The sequence below is a fragment of the Gallus gallus genome, chromosome 1, assembly GCF_016699485.2.
Source record: "Gallus gallus isolate bGalGal1 chromosome 1, bGalGal1.mat.broiler.GRCg7b, whole genome shotgun sequence".
NCBI classification, from domain to species: Eukaryota; Metazoa; Chordata; class Aves; order Galliformes; family Phasianidae; genus Gallus; species Gallus gallus.
This window is the reverse complement of record NC_052532.1, coordinates 82,678,338-82,700,222: the sequence shown is the minus strand read 5'-3', so window position 1 is coordinate 82,700,222 and position 21,885 is coordinate 82,678,338. Positions and strand designations below refer to the sequence as shown.

At 39.4% G+C, this 21,885-nt stretch overlaps 1 protein-coding gene across 43 annotated transcripts in view; it reads right to left on the bottom strand.

The window, feature by feature from the left end:
• The window catches only part of ZBTB20 (zinc finger and BTB domain containing 20), a 477,629-nt gene that overhangs the window by 289,664 nt on the left and 166,080 nt on the right, over window positions 1-21,885 (bottom strand). For 20 of the 43 annotated variants that reach the window (XM_046905118.1, XM_040646200.2, XM_046905120.1 and 17 more), the window contains one exon: window positions 20,793-20,868. The exons of the other annotated variants lie outside the window; for them this stretch is intronic. The gene's annotated coding sequence lies outside the window, so the exon portion shown is untranslated. The remainder of the gene's footprint in view (window positions 1-20,792; window positions 20,869-21,885) is intronic. 43 annotated transcript variants of the gene reach the window in all.

The window sequence follows — 21,885 nt, the reverse complement described above, 5'->3', positions numbered from 1 at the left end:
GTAGGTGTCCCTGTTCATTGCAGGGAAGATGGACCAGATGACCTTTAAAGGTCCCTTCCAACTCAAACAATTCTATTTTTCTGTGATAAGCAAGTGGTTTGGGGGCTGAGGAATATAAATACTGAAGAACCAGAACTGACGACATCACTAGGCCATGAAGGATGGGATATGAGTCTACCCCTTTTTCTCTACTATCCACCCTCAAATTACTCCTCTCCTTGCTTCTCCCATTTCTCCTGGTCTCCCATCTCTGCTATGTCCTTTAAGTATAGATCATCACTGCTTGGATTTTGCACATCAAAAAACCCCACTCATTAATTCACACAGTACTAGAGCTAATAGCAGCATGGTTTCTTGGAAGATGTCAGGGAATTTATTCTAAGACATCTGGGACCTACAAATATCACTGAGATGGAGAGCAAAGGGAGAGAAACTCATTTTCCCAGAGCAGGTAAGAGGCTCAAACAATGTATACAGCAAGGAATACTCTAAGTCAGGCCTTCTGAGAAGTGCTAATGGCAGTCTCAGCACTCTGAGAAGTGCTAATGACAATAACATGTTGGTAGCTGTAAGCTACCCTTATAACCTAGGCCATATCTATGCAGAAAGCCCCAAAGTTTTAACCAGGCTGCAGTATGGTTTCATAGACATAAAACTTCACACACCTCACCAAAGTATATGACAGACAATATGTTAAGACTCCCATCTTCATGCTTGTAAGCATACCAAACACCTGACTATATACATACTCTCCCCCACGTATATCCTTCTCCAGTTGTGAAAGAATATTCTCATCAAAACACAATAATTTCTTCCTTCCTTTTAAAGTGCTATTATGCACTACTCTGTACCCTCCACTATCCTCTCATTTGCAAAAGAAATAATTTCTGTAGTTACTGCCCATACAACTATTTTTCAGGTTCCCCTGCTATTTTTCCCTTGGGAAGCAAGAATATCAGTGCAGTGTGATGGTATTAGCAAGGCCTTGGAAGTAGATGGACTCCTTCATGCTGAAAAGTAGTCTCCTGAGATTTAAAAGAAGCTGTGCACATCTTCCTTCTGACATTTCTTTTTCTAAAGTAAAGGATTAGACTGAGGGCAAAAGTACTGTACAAATAGAGCACTGGGGTCATTGCTGCTGGTCAAAGCTGGTTCAGAGATGATTCTCTAGACAGCCTCTTCTGGATAGATCCTGCTGAAACTCAGTCCATAGACTGAAATGTTTAAATACTATTCAGAAGTTAAAACACTAATGACAAACCCAGTTAGGTTTAAAGCCAGATTTCCATTGCAAAACACCCTGTATGCCATCCCTGCTGACAGGCGATGCTAGGCACCGCTGTCAGCTACAGGGTACAAAAGGAAGAGGAAGAAAGTAAATGCATTGCAAGTTTAAGACAGAGACACATACAGCTAACAACCGCTGTCTGTTATTCTTCCTCATCCCCAGTCTTTGCCCTAAGACACTGCTCTGATTTTGCAGTACAGAAGAGAACTGGTCTTTGCACAGAAATCCACCCACAGGCTATAAGTCCAGAATACCTTGAGGTATCCTGTGCTTGGCCTCTTTAGTCACAGGTGCTGAACAAGACAGCCCTTTGATGAGGAAGTGGCACAGGGATCTTAATCGAGCTGCGGTTGTCATTCTGATAGTCAAGTAGCTCACTCTATGGAAACAGATGGATAGAGATGGAAATTGCAAGTGTTTTTAGGGGAGTAGAGCTGGGAGAAGAGTAAAAGGGTGAGATCTCCATGCTAGAAGGGTGGAAGAGAGAATAATTGCAAATCAAATGACATGGGTTGTAGGGAATACATTATGAGAGAAAATGAAGATCTAGCTAGAAATAGCCAAGACAGATACAAAAGAGAAATCAAAGAATGTAGAACAATAAGAAATAAGTTGAGATATATCAGGTTCTTGAAGGTGGCTGGGGGAAGAAAGCTTAAGCAGTCAAAAGACACTAAGAAAATCAGTCAGACTTTACCTCATCAGCACAGGATAGAATGCCCTCCCTGAAGGGCAGCTAGATGAAAGCTTTGTTTCTTTCTCTGGTCATTAGCATCTCTGTCTTAGCAATAAAATGAACGCAAACTATTTTTGAGAGCTTTGCCAGCTTCTTCCTATACCACTGTCATAACCTCCCTGAATCACCACAAAGATATCCAAACAAAGCATGTGTTAGAAAACTTAAATCTTCTCACCTTCTTTTAGTGACCCAGTACAGCTGTGGTTAGAGGTAACAGGACATTACTGCTGCCCAATTGGTATATGGCCAGTGCTGTGAAACAAGTCTGAAGCAGGTAATGAACTTCTGTGTGGTCCACTGAAAAGACATTGCTACTGACACACCTTGGAGGCACTCCGAACAAAGCAGGTTGGGGAGAAAGACACCGAAAGGCATGACACTAAGAGAGCAAAAGCACCCTAAACCCTCCCTTTGCTTCTAGTGGAACTTGTTATGCGGACCCATAGAGCTGTGGGAGCCAAGAGCTACATCTGTTCAAGACTCATTCGGTGATTCCTACCAGTAAGCCAGGACCAATTCCTCTATCTGAAGAAATGGTCTCTTCAAATCATGGCCAGTGCCCACTGCTGTTGGAGGTAGGGGACACTGCACACATTGGCAGCCCTGCTGCAGCTCTCACATGGGTAAAAATGTATTTCTCACTCACCGACATGTTCTGTCCCCTCAATGGAACCTCTGCTGGAGACACTCCCAGATCAGTTACAGGTTTTAATTATGAGATGACAGTACCAATGGCTGGCTTTGCTTGAACCTGCATGTGTCACTGAAGCCGATGGGAAATATATAAGAAAGAGACCCAGTTTAATTAGCCTGAATATTTTACAATGATTATTTTCTCCAAGCAAACCCTCCCACATCTTATTTGTCATCTGTCAGGTCGCTGTTCTTATCCACCACAATCTCTCCTTGCCTTTCAGTGTCATAAAAAAACAGTGGCAAAAATGACAGACAGATGCAAACAAGATTTTGATAATTACAGCACTGTGGCTGGTGGTTGTTTGAACATCGTTTTATTTCTTCCAATCAAACAAGTCCTTGGACTTCACAGCCCTGGAGCTTCAGACAGGGGTGAAGCTGATTATATTATGACATTACAGTGCAGACTGGCAGATCAGACAAAGTGGATTTCGCTCAGTAATTAAACTGCAGTATCTTTCGTCTAAAGTCCAGGGCAGGATTAATCGAAAGGTAGCTCTTTATCATTGCGATTAGTGCTGGGATTTGAAGAGTGAGTCCACAGATTTCTGATTTGATAGCTAGTCCTGGGTACCAGCTTATCAGTGGCTGCACATCTGTCTGACTTGTAAAAATAGCATGAGGTCAAGATACATTCACCAAGTTGCACCATTCCCTTTATTTTATTTTTAGCTGGAAGGATTTCAGATTGATTTAAATTTTCTGTGTCTTTCTGTGGCAGTATGCAGATTATTATTTAAGATCTGTTAGCATACAGCTCCCTTCATCCTAAACTGCATCGTAACTATCTGGCAGACTGTATATTTCCTCTGTAGCTTCGCTGTTATCCCTCAGGGTCCAAAAACATCCACCTGATCTTAGGAAAAAGACAGTAGCTTCATAACTGGTCTAAGGTGGTCTAGCAAATGAAGTTTAAAGAGTTTCGAGTTTTCAGGGAGCTATAATACTTACTGGATGAAAACATAAGCTGAAGACCTCATTTCTGTGTCAGCATTATATAAAATTTCTAGCATCAAGTGCCAGCTGATGCATTTTTTTCTTTGTTTGTTTTCATTTTATTTTTTGGGTTTCCAAAGCTCTTATTTCTCCTTCTAACTTTAATAAACACAGAGATGGGAAATCTGGCTCTGCACAGCCAGACATTTTCCTTATGCTGCTGGCTGGGGAAGCAGCATTCCTGGCATAGGCCCTAATTTACTCACAGGAGATTATCTACAGGTGGAAGCAAGGCAGGGAAAAGAACTGGATCTCTCTTTGGATTTTCTCCTGCAAGGAACTGTTCTATTTAGGAAACAGAAAAAATCGCGTGTAAGAGAAACAAAACTTACAGAACAGTTAGGATCTGACTTCAAATTCTGGACATAATCTCCACCTGTAGCCTGCTGCAGAAAGCACTGTTTCTGGTTAGATCTAGGTGTCTCCAATAGGAATGCCAAAAGTTTGAAAAAGAGTATGGAGGGTGACTTGTATTTGCCCTTAGAAACTGATAGGCATTTTTAGGTTCTTTTCAACAAGTTTTCAAGCCATGTCAGTTAAAGAAACCGGTGAGTCACAGGTATTATTACTAGGTTCCAACTTTTTCCCCAACAAAGGCTAATTAAAATATATATATGTGTGTGTGTGTGAAAAATTCAATTACAATCTATTTGCAGCTGAATGAGTTTTTTTTTGTTTTGCAAAAAATCCTTTTACTGACAGCATTACAATTTTTTTTTAAGTGCAAAACTGTCAGCTGAATATCAGAAATATTCACTCTGACAGTCAATTTTTCAGCAGAATTCTTTAAGATCTTCAGCATTTAAAAAATAAAGAACCAAAGGAAAGAAGGAAAGAATGAAGGAAATGGAATGGGAAAGGAAGGTGAAAAGGAAAGGGGAAGGAGAAAGGAAAATGAAAAGAAAAGGAAAGAGGAAAAGAGGGAAAGGATGGAGAAAGGGGAAACAGGAAAGAGGAAAGGATGAAGAAAGGGAAAACTGGAAAGGAGAAAGAAGAAAGGAGAAGGGAAAAAAAGGAAAATGGAAAAGGAAAAATGAAAGAATCTCGCTTAATACTGTTTTGTTTCATCCACAGAACAGGTACTGTGCCTACCACAGTCTGCATGATTCAAATCTGCCTTGGAATAGCTTGGCCCATCTCTACAACAGGATTATCTCCAAAATGTCCTTTGACATTTTGCCTATAGCAATGTCTCCTCTCATTTGTATGAATCTCTGATGAAGATTATGAAGATCTAAAGCAGGGGCAATCTCTTAATTTCTACTCAAACATTTACTACAAACAGACCCTAATTCTGTTTGGGAACTGGGGCAGCACTACAATCCAAATAACAAACTAAACAATTCCCTAGGCAAACAAACTATTTTATTTGCAGTTTTATTGTTATTGTTATTTTTGTAATGGAATTCGGAGAGAAAAAAAACATTATTCATAAACACTTGTTTTAAATCTTGAAAGCTATTTCATTGCTTTCAAAGCCACGGAAGACCCTCAGTATCTTGCAGTACAGTTCTCTTACAATAAAGGACTCTGATTTTCATACAGTAATTCCTACAGCAATCCTAACAACTAGAGTCTGAATGGGTAGATACCTTGTACCAATACATACAGTCTTAATTTAAAGAATTAAACCAGCACAATGTAACAAAATAATGCTTTTGGAATAGTACCCAAGTACTAGTGAAAGTACTTTCACTACCCAAGTACTTGTGAGCGTGGAGAGAAAAGGAAACCCAGCCAAGCAAACAGGCAGAGAAGCAGAAACACCACACAAATGAACGACGAGTGCACCTCTTGGTCAACTAATAGAAACACTGATAAGTAACACAGACATTTCCGTGAATGGACACAGGCACAGACAGTACATAGTTTAAGCAATCTTTGTTTAAATGGCTAGCAAAATATGTAATAAAACCTCACTAATGTAGTTCTTTATAGAGGTGTGAAGGTGTGAATTTTATTCCAGGTTATGCTGCTGATACTCAACTTGAAGGAATTTCAGAGCTGGTATTCAGACCATGAAACTATTTCTCAGACCAAACTCAAAATGAAGTGCAAATGAGATCCGCCAATGCTGATCTCATACTGTTTCCCTTCCGTCTTTCACCATTTCCCCCCTGAAAATTCTAAACATGTTTTTAAAAAAATTTTAAGCAATCTAATAAGTACCAGGCTTTATATTTATATTTATATATTTTTTCTCATTTCTAAGTCTCTCTGTTATGCTTTGATCATGATTCAGTGTCTTCTTTCCAATCATGAGAACTAGAAACTTTTACAAACAAAAACTGAGGTTCTTGACATTATCTGTTTACTTCAAGAGTGGATTTTTTACGGAAAACACCAGGTCTTATGACACTTTCATTAAAACTGCAACCATTGCCAGCAAAGCAAAATATTAATGTAGATGTGCACATCCCTCTGGTTCTCACATTATGCATAAATACTGAAATTCCACTAAGAGAGCTTTGTAGCTGAGCTACTCTGAAGAAAAGTTGGTGCTGTAACGTACCCATGATTTCACAGAGTGCTCCATCACTGCTTCCTACAACATAGGAACAGACCCTAAAATGCCGAATCCTGTCTTTGGGACACAGTGGAAAATCTTGTATTACTACAAGCCAAAGCAAGATTTGTCCCAGTGTAAATAGATCCAGAATTCACATTATATTTTACAGAGTTCCTAATGAAACAGAAATTTCTACTACCAACGACTAGGAGAAGGGGAGAATACATGCTTCATTGAATGGTGTTGCTCTTTGAAATTAAATGGCAACTGAAGGCTTGTTAAGTCCAGATAAGAGAGGAAAAGAAATTCCCAGACATCAATACCAGAAGTAACTGCATATGTTACCCAAACTCAGAAGATGTTGTCAGCATCTAGTTCCTAGGCCATATGTTATTCAGATGAATAAAATTGATCCATAAACCTAACCACGAAGTTACCATGAAGGCTGTAATTGTGATACACTGATTAAGAATCTGTTTCTCTCAATTAGAGACATCACCATAACTACCTTCAGCTGAGTTACTCGCACTCTTGTAATGTACTCAACCCCAAACGATATTTAATATAGTATACTAAGCATGTCAAGCATACTTTCCATTAATAACGCTTTGCAATTCTATTTTGCTTTTTATCCCAGGAGCCCAAAGCACTCTGTGATCATGAATTAATCAAAGTTACTAAACGCTCTGCATCAGAAATAGTTGGCCAGAGTCTACACCATGATCCAAGGACAACAGGGGATGCGAACCTCAGTCTTCTTATTTCCTCTCCTGAATATTGAACAGAAAATAAATCATTTAGTCATGAAATTAATGGACAGAGTCCTCACCAAATTCACTGAAAACTGTGTACAATCAAAATACATTTCACAGTGTAAGCAAAGACCATAAAACTTTGTCTTTATCAAGGTAGACCAAATGAAAACAAGTATTAAAGGCAGCAAATGTAACTGTCCAGTATGGAACACTAACACATCAGAGAATAAAATAAACAAACTGATCCTGGTAATCTCTTTTCTCCAGGTCCGGTTCTAGGTGAAGTTTCACAAAGCAAAATCCTTCAGACCTGATCATCAACAAAATACAGGTTTCTGAGAAAGTATCTATAGCTTGCTTTCTGGAAAAGGTTAAGAAACAGTTGGCAGTATTTAAGAGCTCCTCAGATTTCATCACCAAAGAAATCTATCCTTCCAAGTTCCTTTAAATAGAGCATAAAATCCTGAAGTATCTTGCTAACCCTTGATTTGGTCTCTACTTACAGAAGTCAATGGGAGGTTTGCTGGAATAAGGGCAGAGGAGAAAGTTTCTGAAAGTCATTATGCTTATTTTCATGATAGAAAATAGCTGTAGAAGAGTACTACTGCAGGAAATAGAAGAAAAAGATTCATACTTCACAGCATTGCTTCTACTAAGGATTGTATCTTCAAAAATAAAAAAAGGGCTCAGAAAACCAAACTGATGGCTTCATATAATTACTGATCTGACATGATATATAGCCTTGCATTATCAGCTAAAAAGAAACAATGCCACTAATGACACCTGTAAAATTATGACAAGATCAATATGCATTACGTATTACCTAGAATTTTAAAATATATAGTATAATCCTTTGAGTAACTTCAGATAATATGTATTTTTTCTTTATGCTAGAGAATTTAATGAACTGCAGATATTTAATACATCTTCTTAACTTGCACAGACTTCAATAACATGGGCTTGAATTCTCACTTTTTAAAAACATCTGTTACACAGAAGTTACAATGCAACAATTTAACTTACAGATTTTTTTTTCTACTAATAGTAAGCATGAATGCATGGCAATCTGAGAACTCAAGTCATATTCATTCACTCAGCATAAGTGTGTCAGCTAAGTTAAAACTGTACACTAATTATTCTTAACTGTCCATCCCACACACTGCATATATTGCACACAGAATGGTTATTTATAGGTAAAAATCCCAGCCTATATGCTGACCTAAAATTCCAGAGGATCACCAGTGTAATCAAGTAATCATTAATGAAATCATCTGGTCTACATCTATCATCTGTATGCTCACCTCTAATAACTGCTAGAAAAAGGATTCCTCCTGAACCATGGTAGCATTATCATCACTAAGTTATGTGCCAGAGGTGGTTACAAATGTGCAAAGTTTTATTTTTAGAGCTCAAATCATTTGCTTAAACGTAGTTATCAAGTTCCACTGCAAAAGCCTTACAGCTTCAACATATTTGGACACAGCTAGCAAATATGACCGGCCACTTCTGAGATACCTGGCTTCTGGGAAAAGCAGCAAGAGGTCAGAAGGCGTATCAAGTTGTACCAAATACCCATGTTTAAGCAAAAGCACTGCGTACTTACTGTACAGACAGCTAGTGCATGTGTATTAAGCTGTACCTCTCCATCTATTCTTCAGACCTTCTTATTTTCAGCACAAATGTAAGAAAATCAAATTCCTTCTGTTTCTGGCCAAACAAACACAAAATTAGATATTAATGAGAAACTGCTCGCAGAATTCCTCTTTATGCTCTCCATGTCTTGGCTGAGGAAATTCATACTCTATCTCTGCAAAGTAAACTGGCTGTAACACACAATATTTCTTCTGACTCTGGCAGAAACTGGAATTCTAAGGAAGAACATCAGTTTTATATTTTATATAAATACTGAGATCAGTCCTGACAGAAGTTCACAAACAAAAGTCCTGACTGTGCAAATCAAGTTGAACTGCATTTTCCCTGACTCTTGAATTTTCCTTTCAAGATTATGAGATTGGATTTTATGGACTAGATCTACACAACACTTTTACACCAGCCAACTTAACCTACTGATTTCAAATGTTTACCAAGATTTCCTAAGATGGTTATTGTTTGCTCTTGCTCTCACCTTTTGTCGTCACGTACTGCAAAAAATACTGGGAAGACAAGCTGACTGGAAGAGCCTTCTCTCAAAAACCTCTCACTGAAATACCTCTCTGTAAAGCTCAGCCAGTGTGCTGTCAAATTCAAAATACAAATTTAAAAATACTGAGACTTATCTACATTTATTCAAGATCTCACAGAGATGGCAAATAGATAGAACAGAGTTTTAAGATAAATAATATCCTCTGCTGTCTGATCTTCACTTCTCTAAAACAAAACAAAACAAAACAAAACAAACCCAGCACTGATAGAAGCATTCAAGCTGCAGCTTGCTTCATATGAATCTACAGATTTTATTTCACCCATACTTGCTTTTTTCACTGGCAATGGTGGTGTTTTTAGATGGCTGTATTTTCCCCAGTATGTCCATTAAGAACAAGACTTTTGGTTCAGAGCACTGAAAGATCTGGTAGTGCAATGTGCACCCACAAAGGAGACATGGGTTTGGATTGAAAGCAACCTCAGGGACCTTGGTCAGTGAAGTACTGGCATATCATAACCACACATTTATTGAAATGGGAGACTCCTCACGCAGTGTTACTGTTGAATTCTTGAGTGTTTTTCTTTCAGAGGCTTTGAATACTGTCTTTGAATTCAACGAGAAATCAAATTAGGACTCCTGGGTTCCATTTGCAGCTTGCCACTTACCCATGATAAGATATTTGGCAAATCATTTAAATAAATATGCTCCAGTTTACAGAGTAGAAATACTGCACATGGGTGTAGTAAGACTGATGAAAATTACTCTAACAGTATTATTAAAGTGCTTTCTCTCAGATTCTTAAAATTCCTTATCAAAGGTTCTCTTAACAATCTTTGCTTAATTTTAAAGCCTACTCATTTTCTTAAGAATCTCCTCATCAGAGGACAAAATTCTTCAAACATCTGAAGATTTCCTTGCAGACATTTGAAAAAGATTTTAGAATAAGGCTAAATATGGTACCAGTAGATTTATGAAACAATTGCCTTCCAGTCCCAGGAGAGCTAGGCATAGCGTGCTAGTATCTCTTTACATGTCGTTATTTGACTTCAGCTACAGTTCTGAGTACATGTGATAAAGGATAGTTGTTTCCTTCTCCATCACCTCACTCCTGCCACAGAAGCCATTCTGTTTCATTCAGTTTGTTCTGTGCTTGGGCTCTGCTAAGCAAATATTGGTTTGTATAACTTTTCCAAACCAATAACGTTATCTTAAAATCAGTCTTTTAATGTACAAATTAATGTCCACCAAAACCCTAAGGACCAGATCTAGTAGATTAGAAGTACTAATTATTTAAGAGAGACAAATAATTCATATAAAGCCAAATTTAGCAATAGTGTATGGTACTCATGCTGAGACAAACTGACACAATCATTCAGTGCTAATGTTTACTCATACTACGTGTAAAAGTAGAAAGAGCTCACAAAATGTAAATGCAAACCATCTAGGAGTTAACAAGAACTCTTACCCTTATACACAGTGTACTAATTAAGAGAAGTCTATCTTACCAGTACTGTTTAGCAGCTTTGTTGGTGACATGAACAGGGGAACTGAGTGCACCCTCGGCATGCCTGCAGACGACAGCAAGCTGAGTGGTGCAATTGAGATGATGGAGGGAAGGAATGCCATCGAGACAGACCTCGGTAGGCTTGCAGTGGGCCTGTGAGAGCCTTATGAGGTTCAGCAAGGCTAAGTGCAAGGTCCTGCTCCTGGGTAGGGACAATCACAAGCACAAATACAGGCTGGGAAACAATGGATTGAGAATAGCCCTGTAGAGAAGCACCTAGGGATACTGGTGGATTAAAAGCTTGATATTAGCTGACAGTGTGTGCTTGCAGCCCAGAAAGCCAACTGTATCCTGGGCTGCACCAAAAGAAGTGTGGCTAGCAGGGAGAGGGAAGCGATTCCCTCTACTATGCTCTCATGAGGCTCCACTTACAGTGCTGCATCTTGCCCTAGGACCCCCAGCATGGAGCTGTTGGAGAGTGGCCAAAGGAGACCACGAAGATGCTCAGAGGGCAGGAGCACCTCTCCTGTGAAGTGAGGGGGCTGGGCTTGTTCAGACAGGAGAAGAGAAGGCCTTAGGGAGACCTCCTTGCATCCTTCCAGTACCTGAAGTAGTTCTACAAGAAACTGTAGAGGGATACTTTTAACAGAGAGTACAGTGATAGGACAAGGGGTAATGGCTTTAAAATAAAAGGGCAGATTTAAATAAGATGTTAGGAAAAAAATATTTACTCAGAGGGTTGAGAGGCACTGGCATAGGATGCTTAGGGAAGCTGTGGATGCCTCATCCCTGGAGGTGTTCAAAGCCAGACTAGATGAGGCTTTGGGTGACCTGGTCTAGTGGGAGGTGGGTTGTAACTGGAAGGTCTTTAAAGTCTTTTCCAGCCCAAACTGTTTCTGCAATTCTGCGATTTTCTCACAGTGTACAAAACAAAGTAGTGCCTCCATTTCACAGACAGAACCAGAAAAGCCAAGTCTAACATTTCTAGAACAACTCCCTGATTTCAGTTACTCAGCTCAAGGCACACACACAGAAGAATCTTGGTTAACTTTTTAACTGCTTCATCCAGACTTTACAGTCTGTGAACAGAAGTGGGCACTTACACAAGAGTATTTCAGATGCCTTTCATTGTGATAAATTTAATCACACCTCTAAGTACGTACTATTCTCCAGCTAACTGCAACTGAAGTTGAAATAAGGAGATAAGATGGAGGTACCCGCACCATATGCAACTAAATGCCAGAGAGAAGATCATTTGACCTCAGTTTCAGAAGCTCTGAGCATTTCTGACTCTTAATGAAACCCATAAAAGCTACAAGTGCTTAGCCCTTACTTGAACCAAAGATGCATAAAAGGGAGCTTTCCAGAGTTAAAGCACAATAAATAGGATATCATGTTGTGAATTCATTAACAGTTTGTTAATTCAAAACATTAACATCATAAGCATAGACTAGCAGCTTTACTACTCCTGACTCCTGCAGTCATTTTCTTTATGATATCATCTCTCCAGTTACACATAATGCAATCTTCAGACTGGACGTGAAGAAGTGAAATATACAATGCTCCTCTACAAACGCCATCATTTTAACCACAATAGGACCTTTGGTTCTACGTGATCAGGAAAACTTTCTGAGTAGCTCTTCTATTGTGATAGCACGCTTTATTATCTGCTCAGAGCAGTCATTTTTCAGCAAGCAGGACAGTCACTAAGTGAGATTCTACAGTTTTCAGAGAAGTTGTGTCATTACCTTTCTTACTCTTTGCAAGTATACTTTTTCTTCCTTTCCTCTTCAGTGGAAAAAAAAGAAATCTGATCTCCATGGATAGAAAATTAAATATTGCTAGGATGGTCAGTATACCCAGTAGCCATTCAAACTGTCCTGGTAAATGAAAACATTGAAATAGCTGCAACCAAAATAAGCAACAGAAGGTGGGAAAAGAAATGCATAATTACTCCAGCTAGTGTTTGGCACATCAACTGGGGCAATACACTGTACACAGAACACAGACTACAACTAGCAGTAACGATATTTTTGCACACCTTAATATCCCTTTACTAAATCCCAGGTACCTGTGATATACCAAATTAGAAAGAGTTTAAATTAGCCTCCCTTCTGCCACAGAAGTGTCCATTTTATCAATCTGTTGTTCAAATCTCACCGGCAAGAAGATTGCTCAGAAACACAAAATGGCCAATTCAATCATGAACATGATTGATTTAAATTTACTCCATACCTTACATGATGTCTTCATGCTTGCTGGTAGTGCATGCTAGAAACAATAGAGGTGAAGTAAACAGGATAACAGAAATCAACAGAATCACCCTTCCTTCTTGTATGGCCACCCTGACCTTCAAGGATCAAGTTGCTAGACTAGGTAGTGAGGAAGTGGCCACAAAGTAGTGGAGGCAAGGTCTCTGTAGCTGTCCTTTCCTTCCCCTTCACTAAGTGACTTTTCAGAGACTTTCCTGCATGTTAAGCATCTTTTTTGCATTGCTTAATATTGTTATTAATAATTCATATTTTTGTCTTTCTCCTCTCACTCTGACAACTTTTATTTTTAATCAATGGGCATGTGTCAAATTGCTTTGTTATTTATTTATAATGTAAGCTGACAAAAGAATGGGAAGTGTGGTATAAAGCTCAGAGAATGTTTCTCTCCTATGGCTGATATTTTCTGTAATAACTCTGTGTCTTGTTCTAATCAGTAGAGTCCAAAAACTAATTTTGTCACAAATAATGGAGGACATATTTAGCACAACCATGCAACTGCATGTCTTTCTTCTGTCTTCATGTTCATGTACTGAAATAAAAGTTGAAAGTGTAGTTTTGTTTGTATGCAAGTACATTTTCTTTGGGAAAGAAAACAAGTAGAGCTCACAGAGATGTTACTAATGTACCAGACAAATGTATTACTCAGATCACTGTGTTCTGGTCCCCTAATATATCAACATTTTTACAAGCTGTTTATGGCAGAAATCAGTACCACTGTTTCCAGCTATCAAAAACCACACAAAATTACTAACTTGCTCAAGACTAGAGAAAAAGTCACTAGCACAAAGTATGCTTCAAACAACAGTCCACCTTGCTTCATGATCATAAAGCTGGGAAAACAAGTATTTCCTCACTGAACATGTGAAAAGAAAGCCATTGATTACAAATTGGCTTCCACATTACATGCTTGGGAATTGAGTCCTACATTCCTTTTATGCACACATTTTACTTTGATTGCTACTTGAGAACTCATCTACTTACTCTCTAGAACTCTTATTTTCCCCAATAGTTTCACCAGATGAATGCAATTCAGTGTTGTGACTGTTCTACTGTGTCCTGAGGCAGAAGTCAGCACTATCTGGCTGAGGGAACAGTTTGTTGGAGCTTGGGATTGTATTCATCTGCAATGTTTGCATGCTGAACAGCACCACACAGGGTAAGTCATTGTAAGATAAAATAACATATAAAATGAAGGAAAAAAAGATTAGTCACACTTCCTTTTTTCTCTTCTTTTCTCTTTTCTTTTCTCTTCTTTTCCTTCCCTTCTGTTTCTCTTCTTTTCTCCTCTTCTCTCCCCCTTCCTTTCCTTTTCTTTCCTTTCCTTCTTTTTTTGATGTATAGGGTACTGTCCATTTAAAGGAGAACCCAGACTGAGGTTGTCTCCTTAGACTCCTGCTTGAAAAGCTCCCTCTTCCCATTTCCTATGGTTATCACCACTATGTGTGTTGAGTGCTCAGCTGGGACACTGTTTGAACTTTTTATCTCAAAGTCTACTGAAGGGTTTGGAGCACTGAAGTAACATCCCTTCATATCACATGCCAAGCACAATGTCATATCAGTAGATACTAGGTCCAGCAATTATCTATAACAGCTCTGAAAGACAAGCAAGTGACACAGAACAGCAAAAATCTCAAAGCAACCATATGGGCTGGCCAGCGAATTTGAGAAGGTGTGTCAAAGAAAGCAAAGTAGGGGATTATGTTGTTGGAGCTGTAGTTTGAGAAGTGAGAGAAGAATTTACTTTTAGAATAAACTGCCATAGTCTACTTACACACACGGGCTTTTATTTTCAAGTTATCTGGTGTTTCATTCTGTTGTAACTAATCTACCATGGAAGGGAGAATAAAAATGGAAGCATTTGTTTTGATGTCATCCTAGCTTTGATTCTTTCTTTGAGTGCCTTCTTCATCACACACATCATGCTGAGAATAAGCATGGCATTCAGAATGGTGATTCTCCTTTCCGGGATACAAAGAATGCAAATGCCTATTTCTTAGGAGTAAAGGGCAGTTGGTAGTCAGATACTTTCCATCTTAGGCCTCCTTCTGATATAGTGGTGAATCTAGACCTCATCGTGACCATAACAGAAGTGGACAGTTCACATATTTCTGCTGTTGACACCACTAGGAAGTGAATTCCCCTTCTACAAAATAAGGGACAATTCAGACTCTAAGTGACAAAGAAAACCATAGACATTTAACACAGAGAATCTAGATGATTTCAGAATTGGAGTACATGGCCCAGGGAGAGGAATCGAGCAGTCCAAAACTTGTGACACAGTTAAGGAATTAAATCCAAGAAACAAGCCTAAGACTTCAGAAGGCTAGACAGTGTTGTCCTCACATATCTTCCTCTCAGGAGAATCTTACAGAATTAGCCTTGTTTCCATTTGTGTCACAAGTTAGGAATGGCATAAGCAAGAGCAAAGGGTTCTTGTCTGGTATACTTCACAAATTTATGGATTTTACAAGGCCAGAGAGAGAACCCATTGAGAGAGAACCCATCAAAGACAAACTGGGCTGCAAGACAATTAAAAGCACAGCAATTCTGAAATACAGACAGCATTCTGGAAAGCACTAGCTCTCCTGGGATATGTAATAATGCCCATTTCTGTTCATTTACTTGCCAAATCTGATTCAAGAACACAAAAGTGAAAGTGGGTATGTGTAGGAGTGAGATTTTCACAATATTCAGTACTGGTATAGTTCAGCTTAAATGTATGGTAAACCTCACATTGAGTTCAGTGGAATTAAATAAAGGCATTGTCAATTTCCGAAGCTTGAGCTAAAAACAAACATGCAAACAAATCTAAAATAATCACTTAGTGTCAGTGTATACCTGATACTTATGGGTGGCCCTGTCTTTTCTCACCATAAATTTTTAATCTCCTACCAGCTGAAGTTTCTCTTTTTCTTTCATAGAATGCTTGACATACAGAAGCATTTATACAATGATATAAATGTACAGAGGTCTAGTGGGGGAAAGCAACTGCCGCAGGTATTAGAGTTAACTGTTCAATTTATACTGGTACTTAAGTATACACATAGTTACAATCTGCCACAATGTGAATACAGTTTAAAATGCTACTTGGTATGTGTTCAGTCTGTAATCTACTAGAGATCATAGAATCATAGAATCACCAAGGTTGGAAAAGACCCACAGGATCACCCAGTCCAACCATCCACCCATCACCAATAGCTCTCACTAAACCATGTCCCTCAACAAAACATCCAAACGTTCCTTCAACACCTCCAGGGTCAGTGACTCCATTACCTCCCTGGGCAGCCCATTCCAGTGCCTGACCACCCTTTCAGAGAAGTAGTATTTCCTAACGTCCAGCCTGAACCTTCCCTGGCTCAGCTTGAAGCCATTCCCTCTAGTCCTATCACTAGTCACACGAGAGAAGAGGCTGACCTCCACCTCACTACAACCTCCCTTCAGGTAGTTACAGAGAACAATAAGGTCTCCCCAGAGCTTCTTCTCCAGATTGAACAATCCCAGCTCCTTCAGCTGCTCCTCATAAGGCCTGTGCTCCAGACCCCTCACAGCTTTGTTGCCCTTCTTTGAAAAAGGAGGCTTGTCCTAGCAGAGAATTGACACTAACCTAGAGTAACTGATTTGATGCCTTAGCTCTTGGGATGAGGGAGTCAAAACAACTGGATCGTCTGCAGCATCACACATCCTGCAAGAACAAGAATCAGCTTAAACTGAAAACAGATGTGCAGGCTTGCAAGACTACTGATCTTCTGAGTTAAAGAAAGAGGAAAAGGTCATGACATCTGGTTTTTCTTCCTCAATTGCCACTCATTTGGTGTGTGACCTACTTAATTTCTCTGTGCCTTTATTTCCAAATCCCCAAATAGGAAATGCTATTATTCACAAACACCCTAAAATGGTGTGGTATATTTTGATCAAGACCTTTGGAGATCTCCTGAAGTGGCATACTGTCTGGCCATTAGGTATTGTTCAGAAAATAATTTGAGGTTTTCATGTAAAAAATAATAATATTATTGCTGATGTGAAACCAAAGGCTTATCTTTTTATGTAGTCACTTTTCATAATATTTACTTCTACTCTACCAGCCAGCCTTACGCAGTACACGCATTCTGAAATAAAGTATACTAAGAGGCAAAGTCTTCTGATTATATATATACACCATGAGCAAATTTAACACTGCCTCATACAGTGGGTAGATACTTTGACCTTCAGGAGATGTCAATCAAGACAGAATTTATCTCAGTCCCTTTCTCTGCCAAAGTTTTCCACAATCTTGCTCATGTGTTTTATAGTAATGCTTTCTTTTTCCCTGTTCATTAACTATTAAAATAAAATATTCACATGACAGATTTTTTGCCTCAGTTTTCCCACAGCAATCATATTTCCTCACCCAAGAGGATGTCAGGAAGCTGCTTTAATTGTTTCTGAAACATTTACAGCTTTTCATGGAAAAGGTAAAGCATCTGTCTCCTAACGGAGAAAAATCATTTCCAAACGGATGAAGCACCTCAGCTCCCCTCTGAAGCACACATGTATTTCTATCCTTTTCTCAGAGAGAAAGAATATGAGACACAGATGTTACAATCGGTTCATCAAGTTCACACCTCCTAGCTGAAGAACAGAACTTCTGTCTTCCCCCCTTTAGTTGCAGTCTTAAACTGTAAAGCAATGCTTCACTGTTGAAATACCTCTGGATCTGGTGACAGATCAGAGTGTACCTGAATTAGACAAGTCATGCCACAAGCAACATTGGCTCCCTTCTGCTTTGTGTTCTCCCCCTCCAGAACATCTTGGCTAGGACTGCTCCCTCCAGAGTTCTTTGTGCTTCCCTTTGGCCATCATCTGCAGCACCTCCAGCTCCCTCCCTCCTTCGCTAGTGGCAGGAAACCCAGAACACATGCTGAGGAGCACATCTGCCAGCTGCCAGGCCACTTTGTGAGAGATGTCCACCCTGCTGGCTGGACAACCCTTGCATGTATCTTGAGTGCATGCTGCAGGCTCTCCTCCAGGGCAGGAGGAACTTTGGCCTCTTTCCTGTTTCTGATTGTCATAAAACTGGTAGGATTCAGTCTCTGTGTAGCCCCTATCCTTCTGTCAAACATGCTTAAAACCAGATGGTTTCAAGTTAACAAAGGAGGACAGTAGTCACTTCAAAATAAGGTATCTTCTCATATAAGTGACTTAGCAGTGTAAACACTGCTGTCACTTCATTTGTATTTTTCTGGACTCACGAACTGTTGTTCAGAGTTGTTGCATTTCACAGTGGCTATCCCATGTAAAACAGAAGCCTGCTCACAGCACAGAGAATTTACCTTCTGGCAACTCACTTGTGCTCATCTTACATGAAAGTTGCTTTCACTTTTCATAAAAACAAAAATTTCTTTTAAAAGCTGAGTGGAGGAGGAGTGGAAATTTCCAAAAAGGCTGTAAGATTTCTAAAGAAAAAAGCCCAAGGTAAATGCATCAGCAGTTGATGCTAACAGTTGCACATACTAAGAAAGGGAAAAAAAAAAAAAAAAATGACCTTGAACTTTAAAACATACCACACACTATGAGGGATGGCTGCCACTAATTTAGAGATCATATCATCTCTTTCCAGAGAGCGCATTTATTTTCTTCCTCTGTACGCATGTATCAGGATGGTAGCTGTATTTTGACACCCGGTAAAACTGCTACTATGAAAACGACAGGTTAGGAATGAGCTCCACAGGTGTGCACCGAAAAAGTTCTCTGCTGCGAACAGAAAAATGGGGGCTGATGCTCAGAAGAGATTAGGGACATCTCAGGAGCAGATAAAGGAAAAACAGCAGAAAGCTATGTTCTCACAATAGGAAGCCGTGGGAGGCTTGCAGAGGATAGTGAGCCACTGTTTGCTAAGGACTTGAATTAATGTACTACGGCTCTGTAATGATCACCCCCAGTGAACAAATCCGGACTGGGATCCTCTGAAGGAATGAACTGTATCGGCTTACAGGCTTGATACCAAGAAGGTATCATACGAATAGTATTCTGCCTTCATAATACAGGTCCTGAAGTCCTGCCTCCTACATGCAAACCAGACAAATGGTATGTAAAACAAAGATCTACCAGATTTCACTCATTCTGGCTGAGATTTCGTTATCTAATTACAGCCCTGTAGTGACCCACCACAGTACAGACACCCTGCACAGCAGAGTGCTTCAGTTCCTCACCCATCCTGTGGTCCCTGTGCCAGGCATAGCTTGACAGCTTGTTCTCCTGTCTGCTAGGCATATTGCTTGCATCCATTGCCCAGAGCATGAGGAAGCCATGGCCCCGTTCTGTGCTGAAATATCTCCATACCCAAAGTCCTTGCAGAAGTAGTGCTCACTGTATCAGCATAAGGCTGTGGATTCTATGATCCTCAGCTGCCATGGAGATGCTCACATGCTGACTCCTTGACTATCCTGGCCCATGACCTAAACCACGTAATATTTTCTAGCCCCTCTAGAATGAGACGCCAGTGCACAGGTCTCATGTTTTCAGCCTGAAAGCAAATAGTACATTTGGGGAGCCTTGGACTTATTTCAAAATAGATGAAGTCCTTTTCCAAAAGAAACAGGAACATTAAAGCCTTTGTAATGGAAACAGTGAGACATGGACTTCAGACTGATCAAGCTGAAGCAGTCTTCAAGGCAATCTTTTGTCACAAACGAGCAATATTTTCATTCCCCTCCCCTTAGCAGACCCCTATGATATATTTTATTTCCTTTGCAACTGGCATAAACTCATTTTCCAAAGTCAAATACATCTACCTTCCCTGCTTCTCTCTCTTGGGACTCTTTGAAAGAGAAGGAAAACATCAAGACTAGACTGTGTTGTGGGATTTAACATGTCAGGAGAAAAACAACAAAGAACACAATTACAGGAATGATATACAACACAAAATAAACTTGGAAAAGGGTGAGGAAAAAACAGCACAGACGAATCATTTGAGCTATAGCAACAGAGAACCTTGCATAAATTCCTCTATAATTTGCCCCATCACAATCACTTGGTTTAGGATTCAGCTGTACTCCGATTCACCACTGTTTATCATTCACATTCATAAAACCAATGCTGCTTTGAGCTATACTGCTTGATCATAAAAAGATTTCCTTCCCTGTCTCTCTGCCAGCACAAAAATCCCAGGTAAATCTGCCACATGGTATCACCTCCTCACAGCACTTAGAGCTGTGCGTTGTGCCCAACCACCATTTATCCATTTCCCTTGAAGTGCTGTGTTGTGAGGACTGACTCACATCACAGTATCCTTTACTTCTAAGAGTACTGAGTAGAGTTTCCTTGGTAGTAGCATCCATTTTGTCTACCCAATTTCTGCTTTTCTTGTAATTTCCCGAGATCACCTCAATTCTGTGTCACAGGAGAGTACATGCACTGGTACAAGGGAAAAAGTCAGTGTCAAATCAATAAATGACTTCATCAAAAGACACTATAGCTGCCTGGCATCTACTTACATCTCAGATGTCATCACATAATGCTGTCAAAACTCAAGCAGTTTCGGGCAGTAGCTCTCATTCTGTCACTGGTATCTCCCTAATAGGGTGTTTGTGGCATCTCTCTGAGTTTCTTGCATCATTTACACAACATTCTGAGTACAATCCAAAATGAATCTATTCTTTCGCTGTCTTTCAAAGCTCCTGCCTGTCACTGGCCACTTTTCACTTCCAAGGTTAAAGAAGCTTGCTGGAACTTATGTCAGCTTGAATTTTCTGTTACTCCACAGTGAAGGGATTGCACAGTAACACAAGGGGTGCTTTAAATATGCAGAAAAGAAGTAACACCTTTGTAATGAAAAGGTGAGCCTTCTAGAGAGAGGGGTCACTCTCTAGCAGCAATGTGAAAAGAAATGCTAAAGCCTCATTACTACTCACAGCTATAGGGAGATCTCCTTCAGCTTAGTTGATAATTGTGTGGAACCAAAGGACCAGGACCACGAAGGTAATTTGTCTGAAAATAGGAACAGGAGAGAAATCTTTTCTCTAACAGTTTCATATATTTGCAGTTGGCTATAGCATTCTCCAGTCAAAACTCCCACCTTTTACACAAAAGCAGAAAAAAATCTCCCCATTACTTTCCTTTCTATCAACTGCTCAGGAAGTTTTCACTTTAACTTTTCAAAACGTTTTATAGGTATTATGACTTGTTTTTCCAACTTCTATAAGTGCTGTTCCAACCTGATGACTAATGGAAAAATCTTTTTATGGAAAAACTGTGAATATGACATAACAGATTTTGCAACTCTAGGAAAAACTTCTGAATCGGATAATTTATCTGTAATACTCTCTCATACCTGTATTCATAGCTTTTAGAAATGTGATTGGAATTACGGTGATTTTTTTCCTAGTAGACCAAATATAGAAACACTTTCACTGCAATCTAAAATTTAAAGACTTCAGTGTCTGGGCAGTAAGGATCGTGTTCATTATTTGCCCTATCCTAATTTCTCATTACTAGTTAAAATTCTGAATAGTTATCCTCTTGGTTTCCCTTGGTTACCTTAATTTTGCTGTGAATTAAAAGACCTTATTTTCTTGTACTTATACCAGAAAGTCAGTAGTTAAGATCTTTATCTTTTCTGCTACCAGTAACGTAAGAGTCATTTTGTCATCTTGTAAAAACTACTTGCTTTTGCAAGGATAATTCTACTGATGTCTAGGGAAAGGCAACACCACTTCAAATTCCTCTGGTCCAACTGTGACAATGAAGGGGTCCCAGTCCTGTGCTATGGCACTGATTCAGTAAGCACACACCACAGATTTCAGTTGGGCAGCACAAAATTAAAGCCTAACAACCTTATTAATGATATTAGTAATGACATATTTAGATGCCTCAACCATTTTCATTCCAAACTGGGATTTAAGGTAGTACGAACAAAAACACAAATAAATTGCATCTGAAGTTATCAATAGCTCAGAGAAGCCCACTACTGTCAAAATATAAAGAACTGAAAAAGTGTGGACATGG